General features: G+C 43.0%; 1 long non-coding RNA gene across 2 annotated transcripts in view; it reads left to right on the top strand.

The window, feature by feature from the left end:
• Positions 1-13,826, top strand: part of LOC107974312 (uncharacterized) — a 46,761-nt gene that overhangs the window by 18,168 nt on the left and 14,767 nt on the right. Inside the window, exon 1 of one of the 2 annotated variants that reach the window (XR_010156601.1) lies at positions 2,457-2,593. The exons of the other annotated variant lie outside the window; for it this stretch is intronic. This is a non-coding gene — a long non-coding RNA (uncharacterized LOC107974312). Of the gene's footprint in view, positions 1-2,456; positions 2,594-13,826 lie in introns of those variants that run through there. 2 annotated transcript variants of the gene reach the window in all.

Raw genomic sequence — 13,826 nt, 5'->3', positions numbered from 1 at the left:
ATTTCATTCTGTCATTAACAAATTCATTCATTCATCAATAAACATTTATGGTACGCCTATTTATTAGATGCCAGGCACTTTGTCAGGCACATGAGCAAGTGGTCAGGACCTGTTCTGGGCTCCAGAATCCTCACTGCTCTTCCTGACTTACCAGGTAGCCCCTACCGCAGAGTTCAGGCTATCGACTTCTCTATGCCTCACTTTCTCCACCACTAATAAAAGGGTAAGAGAGTATATCTATTTTTGTCTTTTGGAGGGGTAGAAAAACATACCCTAGGATTTATTTAGTTATTTATTTTAATTAAAAATTTTTTTAATATTGCCCTGAGAAAGCAGATACCTTAGGATTTAAAAAACCAAACAAAACCCAATCGAAGTATTACTTGTTTCCAAATTTGGTGTTTTTGAGTCAAAGACAAGCGCTAAATTCACATTTCTTTCTACCTCCCACTAACCTCTGTGGGAGGGATCCAGGACCCATGGAAGGTCTCAATCAGCGCTAACAGAAATGGGTCCTACACCGTAGAGCAGATTTTTCACAAGAGCTGTTTTTAGATTTGTTTATGCTGCCACCGACCTCCAATTTCACATTTCAGAAACTCCCGTGGGGCTGAGGAGTTACTCCCTGGGAATCTTCTCTGCTTAGCAGGAGCTCAAGAGCAGAGTGCTGATGGGTCTCATGTTTAAAGAACAATCTGTCACAAAGCTAAGGGGCTTATTACTCATCCTAACACTGAGCACTAAATAAACACCGGAGTAGATAGAGACGTAACCTGGGACCTTTGAGCCTAGAGCTGATATGAATAGTCATTAAAGTAGCACATTGGCAAAACCACTACCCACTGGGGCCATTCTTGTTGGAAAAGTCTGATCATCTGGCATCCAGTTGCAATGCAATCAGTAAGCACCATTCCATGGTGCTTAAACATGTCAGAGTAAATCTCTAACAGGGCCACTACCACCCCGGAAGAGTAGGTGGGATGCACTTTGCTTTAAAGGGATACCTTCCTTTCTCAATATGCTCACAGACGGACGGGGAGCCAGGATCACGCAATCCAGTTGGGCAGATTTTTTTCTGATTCTGAGCATCACATTTAGCAGGGCAAGTTTTTGTTCCCAAAGCTTTAAGGTCTGGAGCCAGACCTCCACTGGTACATGAATCACACTGTGTTTGGGCATCCTAGAAGACATAGGGTGGGCCTACCAGTGGGCCAGCTTATTTACCAGGGCGTGCTTGCTCTCTGTGGAGCAAGAACTACTAGGGCTTTTATGGGGACATGCTGCCTTCATTCATCCAGCAAAAATTATTGAGTGTCTACTTTGTGCCAGACACCACACTAGATATCAGAGACACAGAGAGAGATAAGGCCCAGTTCCTACTTTTTAGGTGCTTATAATCCAGGTGGAGACACAGACAAATCACGACACAGAGCAGTAAGAGTGATGACAAGGGAAATGGAGTCCTTTTCTTCTTGCCAGTCTTGGAGGGTTAGAAAAGCCTTGTTGGAAGGTGGATGTTCAAACTGAGACCCAGAGAATGTACGAGTTAATAGGTAAAGGCAAGAGGATGGCAAACTGTATAAGTCCCAAGGCGTGGGACAGCATGTAGATCTGAAACTGCACATATTTCAAGATTGGCTGCTCAGAGAGTGCAAGATGATATGTTGACAAATGAGACAGAAGAGGTAAACTTCCTTGATAACATTGCCCCTTACTTATTTTTCTCTGCACTCCTTCCCCAAAGCAGGTATGGCAGGTACATCTGTGTGTGCATATGTGTGTGTGTGTTTGCATTAAAAAACAACAACTCCAGCAAACGTTTCAATTCAAATATTTAGTTTGCTTGGCTGAAAACTATTTAGAAGGTAAAGTGTTTGCTCCAGGTCGGGTTGGGGAAAATATCACATGTGAGGCTAGTTATCACAGGGGCTGTGACCTGGTCCTTGCTAAGCTTCCAAATGTTCGGAAGAAGTTTTAGTCTTTAAGAAAGCAAGCTACCAGGGACTCTCAGTATAGAAACAGAAAGGACTGTGCCAGAGGGATGCTAGGAGAAACCCTCACAGTTTGCCTCATATGAATGTAAGACCTCTGAATGAATAGTTGTGTATCCTATGGGACCTACAGAAGCAGAAATTGTGGTCCTGTGAATAAGATGGTGACTGCTATGTGACAACACGGCTTGTTAAATCAAGCTGGCAGATGTAATTAACAATAAGCACAGTATAAAGTCTTAGCATGGCAGTTTACATAGTCATAGAATGTTGCAATAGTTAACATATTGGTTAGATATTACAATAAAGTAACAGTGGATTTAATAAAATAAGAGGATTATTTCTTCTCTCATAGAAGTCTGAGCTGGTAGGTGGTTCAAAGGTGGTAGGTGGTAGGCAGCTCTGCTTTATGAGTTTGTACAGGACCCAGATACCTTCTATCTTGTTCAACTACCATCTAGGGTTGAAGATGACTCACTACCACCACGTCCAACCTCCAATTTGAAGGAAAATGGAAAGGGGAAAGTTGAACCAACAGTACCTTTATGAAGGCATGGCCTGAAAATGGAAGATTATCACTTCTCTTTGCATCACACTGGCAGGTAATTGGTTGCTTGGCCACATGTAGCTGCAATAAAGGCTGGGAACTGCAGTCTCTAGTTGAGCAGGGTGTGTTTAGCTAGAGTTTGGGGTGTTATTGCCAAGGGAAAGAAGAGAAGAATGGATAGTGGTGAACAATTAGTCAACTGTCATAGATGTTTATCTCTATCATTTGATCTTCTCAACAACCTTGTTAGAAAGCAGGCACAGATTATTTACCATCCGCATTTTTGCAGATGAGAAAATTGAGGTGGAAGATTAAGGGACTCCATCAATATCATACAACGAAGCCACATGGCATAGTGGGACAACTGCAAAAACTTGGTCAGGAGGTGCCCTGGTTGGGCACAGTATTAACCACTGAGTTTTCTGAAATGTATTCCTCAGCCTGGGAACAGAATTTCCCAGTGCTTGCAGCTTCTTTCAAGAAAAAGCTTCCCGGTAATCACGGGTTAGAGGTCTGAGGAGCACAAATTCAAGGGCATTTTGAACATGGCCCCACATGGATGTGATCTGGCTAACCCATCTTTTTTTTTAAATTATTTATTATTATTATTATACTTTAAGTTCTAAGGTACATGTGCACAACGTGCAGGTTCGTTACATATGTATACATGTGCCATGTTGGTGTGCTGCACCCGTTAACTCGTCATTTACATTAGGTATATTTCCTAATGCTATCCCTCCCCCTTCCCCCCACCCCACGACAGGCCCCGGTGTGTGATGTTCCCCACCCTGTGTCCAAGTGTTCTCATTGTTCAATTCCCACCTATGAGTGAGAACATGCGGTGTTTCGCTTTCTGTCCTTGCGATAGTTTGCCCAGAATGATGGTTTCCAGCTTCATCCATGTCCCTACAAAGGACATGAACTCATCCCTTTTTATGGCTGCATAGTATTCCATGGTGTATATGTGCCACATTTTCTTAATCCAGTCTACCATTGTTGGACATTTGGGTTGGTTCCAAGTCTTTGCTATTGTGAATAGTGCCGCAATAAACATACGTGTACATGTGTCTTTATAGCAGCATGATTTATAATCTTTTGGATATATACCCAGTAATGGGATGGCTGGGTCAAATAGTATTTCTAGTTCTAGATCCTTGAGGAATCGCCACACTGACTTCCACAGTGGTTGAACTAGTTTACAGTCACACCAACAGTGTAAAAGTGTTCCTATTTCTCCACGTCCTCTCCAGCACCTGTTGTTTCCTGACTTTTTAAAGATTGCCATTCTAACTGCTGTGAGATGGTATTTCATTGTGCTTTTGATTTGCATTTCTCTGATGGCCTGTGATGATGAGCATTTTTTCATGTGTCTGTTGGTTGCATAAATGTCTTCTTTTGAGAAGTGTCTGTTCATATCCTTTGCCCACTTTTTGATGGGGTTGTTTGATTTTTTCTTGTAAATTTGTGTAAGTTCTTTGTAGATTCTGGGTATCAGCCTTTTGTCAGATGGGTAGATTGTAAAAATTTTCTCCCATTCTGTAGTGGCTAACCCATCTTTGCCTCTTCCAGTCCAAGCACAGACAATGAGCAGAGAGGAGGACAATGTGGGTTAATGGAAAGAACACTGGATTGGGGTCAGGAGACCCCAAGAACATTGAATTGGAGTCATTTTTAGCTCACGTCAATTGCGTGCCTGTGAAGTGACGGCTACTGAGCTTGACACTGGCATGTCTTCTCATTTAATCTCAGAACAACACTGTGAGGTAGATGTTACTATGTATATTTTACAGAAGACAAAACTGAGGCCCAAAGAGCTGAGTGGCCCAAAGTTATATAGCTTGTGAGAGGTAGGGCTGGAATTCTAACCTAGACCTTCTGACTGCTAACCCCAAGCCCTTCTACAAAATCATAATGTTCTATATGCCAAGTAACTGCTGGGCAAGCCGGAACTGAAATGGGATATGTCACTGGTCACACGGATGACCCGTAACACGTCTACCTGGGGCCCAGGTACTTAGGTTGTGTACTTTGTGAGTCTGCTTTTTGTGTGTGAAGGAAACCCCTATATCAGAGGTTGGATCCCCTAAATTGGCCTTACCCACACATTCTGCTTGATCTACCTTCTCTGGGCTATGCTTTTTTCTTTGTTAATTTTCTTCTCTTTTCAAAATTGCTGAAGGAATGTATGTTCATAAAATTCAAATAATGTAGAAGAGTCAGAGATCAATTAGGATGCTTCCCTAACCTCTCTAACTCCTTTTCCAGTCCCTTTCCAGAGGAGACCACTTTCAGCAGTCTGGGGAGCACCTTCGGATGTTTCTTGTCTAAGCATTTATTTTTGTCAAGCTTTTTAAAAAGTAAAAATGGGAATGTGTGTGCTGTTTTGCAGTTCACTTTTTCCACTTCACAATACCTTGTGTTTATCTTTCTATACCAGTATATTAAAAGTGATCTCATTATTGCTGGTGGACATGTGTTGCACTAGACACGCATCTGACTTCAGGTCCTGCTCCGTTTGGTATTTTATGATGTGTGGTTAATGGTGTGGAGTTTAGATCCATTCAACCTCCGTCCTGAATCCTGGATCCCTCACTTATTAGCTGCGTGATCCTGGGAAACTGACTTAATGGCTCCGTGCCTCAGTTTCTTCACCTGTAAAGTGGGGTTAATATCGGTAACCTACCTCATAGGATGCTAGGAGGACTGAGTTAACGCATGTAACACATTTACAACAGAGCCTGCAACATATGCTATATGAGTGCTAGATGAGGTTTAGCTATTCTTTTCACACCTGGATACTATTTCATAATATATCTAGTCTTACTTGACATATAAGTTGTTTGTGATTTTTTTTTTTTTTTTTTGCTAAAACAAACACTGTTGTGATCAGTATACGTTTACATATCCCTTTGTGCACATGTGGAAGTATTTCTGTAGAATAAATTCCTTGGAATAGCATTAGTGGGCCTGAGGGTGTGGGGATTTTCAGTGGTAACATCAGTTGGTGGGCTCTGCTTGACCATGCTTTTCTTGGTTCACTCATATCAGCTCACCCGGTAGCAGCTGTTGGGCATCCTGCCAGTGTCCTTCCGTCACATGGCCAGTGGTTGGCAGAGCTATGTGGCAGTAAGCATTCCTCTTTGTCTTCCCAGGGCCTGGCCCTTTGTCAGCGTTCATTAGACTGGATGGCTTGGCTTCCTGGTGATCCTGATTGAGATTCTGAATTGCTACTTTATGTAAAGCATGCTGCCTGGGGGAGACATGCCCAGGGCCAAGAACCTTGATCAGACCCACATGCCCAGCGTAAGGCTGAGGATGAGATTGTACAAGTGGTCAAGAGACTTAACATGGTTTCACCCTTGAATCAGTCCAGGTTCACTAGGGGTTCCATGACATGGCACTTTTTAACTTGGCGATCATGTCTTTGCTCAGTGATATGGGGTAGGTGTGGATGTGATGATTCACACGACACAGGGATCGAGTGCACCTCCCAAAAAACAGGAAGTGAAATAAAGCAGCACTGTGTATTGCTGCTATGACATTTCTCTTGATATTATTAACACAGGAGGGGCTAAGCAATAAATGTGATAATCTCACTTGGGGAATTTGGGGTTGGTTGTTTATCCAATCCTTGAACATTTATTGAACAGTTATTTTGTGTCAGACACGGTTATTGATGTTGGGGGTATGGAACTATGGACTAAGGCATAATTTCAACCTTTGAAAACTCCACAGAAGCTTTAAGAACCCTTGAGGAGACTTAATTTTTCAAGAACAATGGGAATGAAGATATAATACTGCAGGTGGGGCCTGAGCTCCACCCTGGATGAGGCTGGGGGATGGGTATGCATGGGATTATTGGGGTCCCTTCACACAGAAATGCTCACGGGAGAGGCTTTCCTGTACAAATATTAGAAATGTAAAATTACATGTTAATTTCTTTTTCTGTGCTTAGAAAAGGTGCAGGATATATAATTTAGAAAAATGTAAAGGAAAGTTAAAGATCACCTATAACTCTCTCATCCCAATGCAACCATTGTGGAATGTACGTGTATTTATTTCTTTATCATGTTTGTATGTAGGTGCATTTTAAAAGCAAAATTAGGAATCATACTTCATATTCTGCTTTGTGACTTGCTTTGTCACTCAAACTGCATTAGAAGCATTTCACAAATCTTTGAATATTCCTTTACTACATGATATGTAATGGATTATGGTGTTCTGTTATATATTATAGTCGAGTTAGTCAATTAATGATTTGAAAGGGCACACTGGTTAATTATTGTTGTCTTTTCTCCTACGCCTCCTGGTTTTGGCTTTTATTATTTTGTAAAGATGCAGGAGAAATCTTGAGTTCTGAGTGGTTATCCCATCCTTCGTGAACACTGCTGTCAGGCACACAAAACAACATGGGCTGGGCATGGTGGCGGGTGCCTGCAGTTGAGAGGCTGAGGCAAGAGAATCTCTTGAACCTGGGAAGTGGAGGTTGCAGTGAGCCGAGATCGTGCCACTGCACTCCAGCCTGGGCGACAAGAGCAAGACTCCATCTCAAAAAACAAACAGACAAACAAAAACACACACACACACAAACCCACAACATGATTCCAGTTTCTATGCTCATTTTAGAATCCTGCACCTGACCACCACGCAAAAATTCCTCTGGATAACTTCATTTGGGCCTTGCCTCCGGTGGAACTGGAAGATTGTTTTCCAAACTCCACTCCTTTTCCATTTGTGTTGTCCACTCACCGAGTGCCCCCTTTTCTTTCATTTTTAGACACCTCGGCTGCAGCTGACTCCAGAAACATATTCCCTCTTTAAGTCTCGGCTCCACAGGTTGCCTCTTCTCCTCATCATTTCTCATTTCTCAGCGTGAAAATCTTTGCTTTCTCTCTTTATGGCTTCCTGAGACCCGAAAATAGAGGTAATTTAAATTTGGTAATTATGATGACAACAAAACAACTTATGTTGAAATGCAGAGTTTAAAATGCCAGAGTTTCCTACTGTTGAGATCTCTCTGCCTTCATTCTGTGGATACCGCTGTGGGAGCTTACCTGAGTCTGCCCCAGATCAGGAGACAAGCATGAGGCGATGAGAAACAGCTTCTGCACAGAGGTGGTGACTTCTACCTCTTGGGGGATGGGGGCTGGTCAGCCAGAGTGACCACATTCAGGTTCAGCCCCTTCAGACCTTCCTAAGCTCCAGGTGGAATCTTTGCCTTCCCACCTTCTGGACCCTGCACGGGGAGGGTCTCGGGCTGTAGCCACGAGGCGGCATTAGGTAGCTAGAATCACAGAGTGGGGACTGGGGGATGGGGTTTCTTCTCTGACAGTGGTTAGGTGAGTCACTCTCTGTGGGCTGCTCATGGCAGCCTCTTCCTCCATCCTTGAAGCGGGCCTTCCAAATACTTTACCTGCTCCGTTATAAAAGGCTTTGAGTTCTGCAAGAGGCAGCTGTGAAGGTATTAGCATCCTGCTTTCTGTATGAACATCCTGCTTTCTGGCACATGGCTAGGCCACTGCTTAAACAACCGGCGCCAATTCACAGTGAAAAAAGATCTGCTCAAAGCTAGTTTCAGAAGGAGGACACGGGAGGCGTATAATATCGAGCCCGTCTCCCGACGGTGCCATCTGTTCTCATTAAGGCAGCCACAGCGCCGAAGGAAGGGCCTCCAGGTGCACACAAGGAAGCCTGCTCGCCTTGTTATCCTCTCAGAGACTTTGCCTTTTGTTTTGTTTAGTTTTGTTTTTGTCTGGCAGGCTCAAAAAGACACTGTTCTACTTTCCGCAGAACAATCACTCTCACATTTTAAGAAATTAAGTCTCTGGGAAAAAAAATATTGTTTGAGAGGGCTTGTAATGGCTCCTTGACCACATGCTGTGCCTGCCAATTTATAACAGAGAAATATTACAGAAGTTGGGATCCAAAGTTGGTGTGCACAGCCATTGCTTAAAGAGGGATGGATGCTTCCTGGGGACAATGATCTTCCCCCGGGCCCCCCAGCATTTATTCAATCTGGAGAGAATTGTCTGCCAGGCTCCCACTCCTACATCCCAGGAAGAGCTGGGCACATTCATCATCTTGTGTATTCGGAAAGTGATGATAATTCCTCTGAGAGCCAACTGGGCTGGGGAGAGTGTGATCAAACTTCTGCTGGCAATCAGACTGCCTTTGGGGAGGGGAGTCTCCATTTTGCAGGTATGTCTCTACTGCCAGTCTGCAGGGAAGCCTACCCAGTCAACAATATGTTACCATGAAAATCTCCTTTTGGGGGTATCTTATATCACATTATAGGGAAAGGCAGAGGAAATATCAAAAGCATTTGGCCATGAATTTAAAATGATCTTTCCGTAGATTTTTATAGACTGTTTTACAAGATTGGTGTAAGGCCTAAAGCATGTCTTCAGGCCTCTTACATATCCTCCTTCTCTCTGGGGGTTTCCTTCCTGCCTGCCCTCAACATCCCTTACCACACACCTATTCTGTTTCTATTCTGTTTCTCCTCACATGCGTGGTTTGTATATTATGTCCTGTCAGTCAATTCCTACTAAAATGTTAGCTGATGTTAGGGTATTCTTGTGGGAAATATTTGCATTTTAATAGGTGGCTTGAATATAGAAAAGCTTCATCCTAAAGTTGCAAAACTTTAGGGGAAAAACAGGCAATTTTGGATAGAGTGAGGGATGAGGGGATGAGAAGGGGGAATGTATGTGAGGTCAGAGACATTCTCACATCTCACTGTGCATCATCCATGGAACTTGCCTTTCTTTTCTCTGTCTTTTTAATTTGTCCCTGACCTCAGAGTAAATGGCACCTCACACACTCTCGTGGGCCAGAAAGAAAGTCTTTCATAGGCAGATAGGAAATAAGACAGCAGTTTTTCCAAGAGTACTGAAATGCAACAAGTCTACTGGTCTGTTGACTTAAAAAATGGTCAGTTTGGTTGTTCTTGTTCATCTAGTTCAGCTGATCGGTTCGGTAGAAGCAATAGAGTACTGTACTACAGTGTAGTAAAACTGTTGCTTCACAGCAGCCATCCCTAAACTTTTTGGCACCAGGGACTGGTTTCATGGAAGACATTTTATTTCCACGGAAGGGGTGGGAGATGGTTTTGGGATGAAACTGTTCCACCTCAGACAAGATCATCAGCTATTAGCGCATTAGATTCTCACAAGGAGAACACAACCGAAATCCCTCGCATGAGCAATTCACAATAGGGCTTGCGCCCCTATGAGAATCTAATGCAGCTGCTGATCCGACAGGAGGCGGAGCTCAGGTGGTAATGCTGCTCACTTCCTGCTGTGGGGCCCTGTTCCCAACTCATACCAGTTTGTGGACCAGGGGCTGGGGACCCCTGATTTACAGCACTAAGTTACCAGTTTCCACGTTGGTGGGATTGGCGGAAACTTTTCAAGCTCTGTGTGATGGAGTAACACAGGGTAGAAGGAGTACCCTTGGGAAAAGCCTGGCTGCATCTGCCCCTTTATAAAGGAGACAATTGAAGCTAATTTATTTTTAAAACACAAAATGAAATTTGGTTTGAAATTTGAGGAGGAGATACATTGATGTTGCCTCTGAGAAGGAGTCAAAGACCAATAAAAGGTGGTTCTTTCTGTTCCCAAACCCAGAAGCCAATAGGGGCCACAGAAGGAGCACAGTGCCACGGTGACCATGCTGCAGCATTGTCAGATTTAGCAAGAAGAAATACAGGGTGCCCAGGGAAGTTTGAATTTCTGATGAACACTGAAAACTTTTTTAGTATGTATGATTTTTGGAACGTATTTATAGAAAAAAATTATTTATCTGAATTCAAACTGAGTGTCCTATATTTTTGTCTGGCAATCTGGTACCATACTGCCCCTTTGTAATTCCTTGTATATGTTGTTAAAGAATAATTTTTCTGAAGGGTAAAATTATAACTCTTGTATGATTATAAAATGAACATGTGTCAAAGATTTTTTTAGTTCACCAATTAATGAGCGAATCAGTAAGATGTCACAACTGGTTAGAAGAATTCAGAACACACACACACACACACACACACACACACACACAATCAGGAAAGGCTGAACTGAATTTGTTAATAGTTGCAAAACTACCCAAATTCCTAGGACAATAATCAATTGCATTCCACTGGGCAAAATTAATTTGCGTTTCTATGGACAAGAATCATTTGCATTACTCTCAGTTTTCTACAACTTGCCGCAGTTGTAAAATAGGCCAAAGACAATGAGCACTACAGAATAACCAGGAAGGGTGTGTTAGAACATCCAGGAATCAACTTTGCCTATTTCAAAGCCTTTCACAATTGAAACATTTGACAGTGTTGTGCTCTCTCCTATCTAGGGCCTTTGCGCCTGATGGTAGTTGTCTTGAACTTACCCTTGACTGTGGGAGATCAGGATATGCCACCCCAAAATATGCCTCTTTGGCATGAAGATTGTTGAGCTGACGGCAAATAAGGAGAAACACATGCAGGAAAGCACCCTGCTCTTTCCCTATTTGCCTCAAATCAGGACATACATTTATGAAGACAAAAGACATCCCACCTCCTCTTGCTCCCCAGGCAAACAGAGATTAACCACTTAAGACAACTTTGGATCCTTACATGCCTGGAGAAAGCACCAGAGGAACCTACATTAACAAGCTTCACCAACTAGCCTTTATCTGCCAATTATTTGCCTTTCCAAAAGTTGCTGCCCCTAAGGACTCAAAGTTCTTTTCCTTTGTGTCACAAATCTAAAAACGTACTGTTCCTTGTTGAAGATACTATATAAATTGGTATTCAAAGCCACTTCTTCGAAAGTTTCTTATTCTCTGGGTTTCTCCCATGTATGTATGAAATATACGTACATCAAACAAACATCTGTTTGTTTTTCTCTCGTTAATTTTTTTTGTTTGTTTGTTACAGGGGCCTGTTCTAAGAACTTATAAGAGTTAAGAAAAAAAATTATCTTCAAACATCATTAGCTCTGGAAAGCTCTTCCTGACCCACAAACTAGGTTGGGTTCATGTGCTACAAGCTCTCATAGGACCATGTTCCCTTCATTAGGGCATTTATGTGAGTTTATAATTCATCCTCCTTACTGAGGTTTCTAAGTCCTTGCATGATCTGACCCCTGCACCCATCAGCTTCCCTTTCAATAACTGTGCTCTGGTCGTACTTCTCTCCCTTCTGTTCCTCGACCATAACAAGTTCTTCCCTGCCTTAAGGACTTTGCACCTGTTGTTCCTTGTGCCCGGAATATTTTTTCTCTTGGCTCTTGCAAGGCATGTTTCTTTTCATCCCTCAGGTCTCAGTTTGAATGTCAGAAAAGCCTCTCCTGATTATCTTATCTAAAGATGCTCCCTTCTCCACCCTCACTTTCTATTCTAGTGATTCCTCAGCCTTAGCACAGATTAGAATCACCTGGCAGGCCTGATAAAACAAAGGTTGCTGGGGCCCATGGCCAGAGTTTTTGATTCAGCAGGTCCGGAAGCAGCATGAAGTTCTGTGTTTTACCAAGTTCTCAGTTGATGCTGATGCTGCCAGGATGGGCATCACTCTTGGAGAAACACTGCTCTGAGTGTTTTCTTTCAACACCTGACATTATTTTCCCCCTTTGCTGATTTGCTTTCTGTCTCCCATAGAACTGAAAGTTCCACATGAGCAGAGATAGTGATGCTCCTATTTTCTGATTCATCTACGGTACTAAGAACAGTGCCTTATGTAAAAGAAGTTTAATGATTATTTGATGAATGAATGAATGAATGAACCATTTTCTATTTTTTTGTTTTGTATTGTAACAAATTACTGTTGAACTCAGGTGCCGGAACCAAGTTATAGAGATTGGCTTTCATCACTAAGATATGTTTGTGGGAGAGTAGTTGTCTTAATTTAATAAACCACAACAATATTTGACCAGTAACTTGAATAAAGACAAGTGCCTACTGCGGCCTACACTTTCCATTAGCACGCCTTCCTGCTTAGGGTCAATGTCATTAACCAACAGTTGGTTAGATGACATCAGGGCTTTAGGTGCTATTGACAGGTCTCAAGAAGACATGAGTTTTGCCAAGACTGGTAGCTATGATGAGCATTCAGAAGACATATATGGCAAGTGGGGTGAGGGAAGGGCTTGTGCTTTGGCTTTAAGCGTGCCTCATGGATGAAGCAGCTTGGGTAAAGGAAGGGAGAGAGAGGAAGCAGGGAGAATCCTTCCTCCAAGCTAGGTTATAGGCAGTGCTCTCACATCCCTGGTCTTGGCAGGTCCTAACTCCAGGCCTCCTGATGCCCATATTCTGTTCCAAAGACCACAGTCCAGGCTTTAGGGCATAGCCTCAGGCTCTCCTACCCACTAACCCTCTAGGTTCTGTTTGTTTCCCCCCTTCTACTCTCTTCTATGCCATTCCTCTAGGCTTTTACCTTGCCATGTGACAGGCTTATGTGGTAAACTAATGGGTCCTAATGACTGCCACACACACACACACACACACACACACACACCCCTATATATAAGGCCACGTGCGGTAGTTCACGCCTGTAATCCCAGCACTTTGTGAGGCCGAGGCGAGTGGATTGCTTGAGCTCAGGAGCTTGAGACCAGCCTGGGCAACATAGTGAATCCCTGTCTCTACAAAAAAGTTCAAAAACTAGCCAGGCATGGGGGCGCTCACATGTAGTCCCAGCTACTTGGGAGTCTGAGGCAGGAGGATTGCTTGAGTCCAGGAGGTCGAGGCTGTAGTGAGCCATGTTCATGGCCTGGGTGACAAAGTGAGACCCTGTCTCAAAAAAATATTTATATATCCATATGTATCTCCTTGGGGTGTGTGTGTGTAGTGAGACACAATATGGCATAGTGCCTAAAAGCATATACTCTGAAGCCAATCCTATGTTTGAATCTTTTTTCTGCTAAATACTGTGTGTCCCTGAGAAAGTTGCTTACCCATTCTGTTCTTCATATTACGGGGTTAACAACAGCACTAAATCATAGGGTTGTTGTAGATATAAAAGCGATAATAATTGTAAAGGGTTTAGTTCCTGTGCCTTGTAGCTACCAGGATAATAGGCCTAATAGACAGCACCCTATGGAAACAGCTTTCCATTTTAACAAGGGACTTTGGTAAACACATGCGCTGAATACAACACTCTTGGAAGATCAGATATTTGATGGCATTCAGATGACAGCATTTGAGCAGATGCCTATTCTGTCTGGGTGTTAGGGGACAGAGCACTAGGTGACTTGGCTGCTGTCTCTGATCTTAAAAATTGCTCAGACCCTGGCAATTGAGGATAAGACAATAATAGC

This window comes from Pan troglodytes, chromosome 3 (assembly GCF_028858775.2).
Source record: "Pan troglodytes isolate AG18354 chromosome 3, NHGRI_mPanTro3-v2.0_pri, whole genome shotgun sequence".
Classification (NCBI taxonomy): domain Eukaryota; kingdom Metazoa; phylum Chordata; class Mammalia; order Primates; family Hominidae; genus Pan; species Pan troglodytes.
The sequence above is the reverse complement of the archived record's forward strand: the minus strand, read 5'-3'. Positions and strand labels throughout refer to the sequence as shown.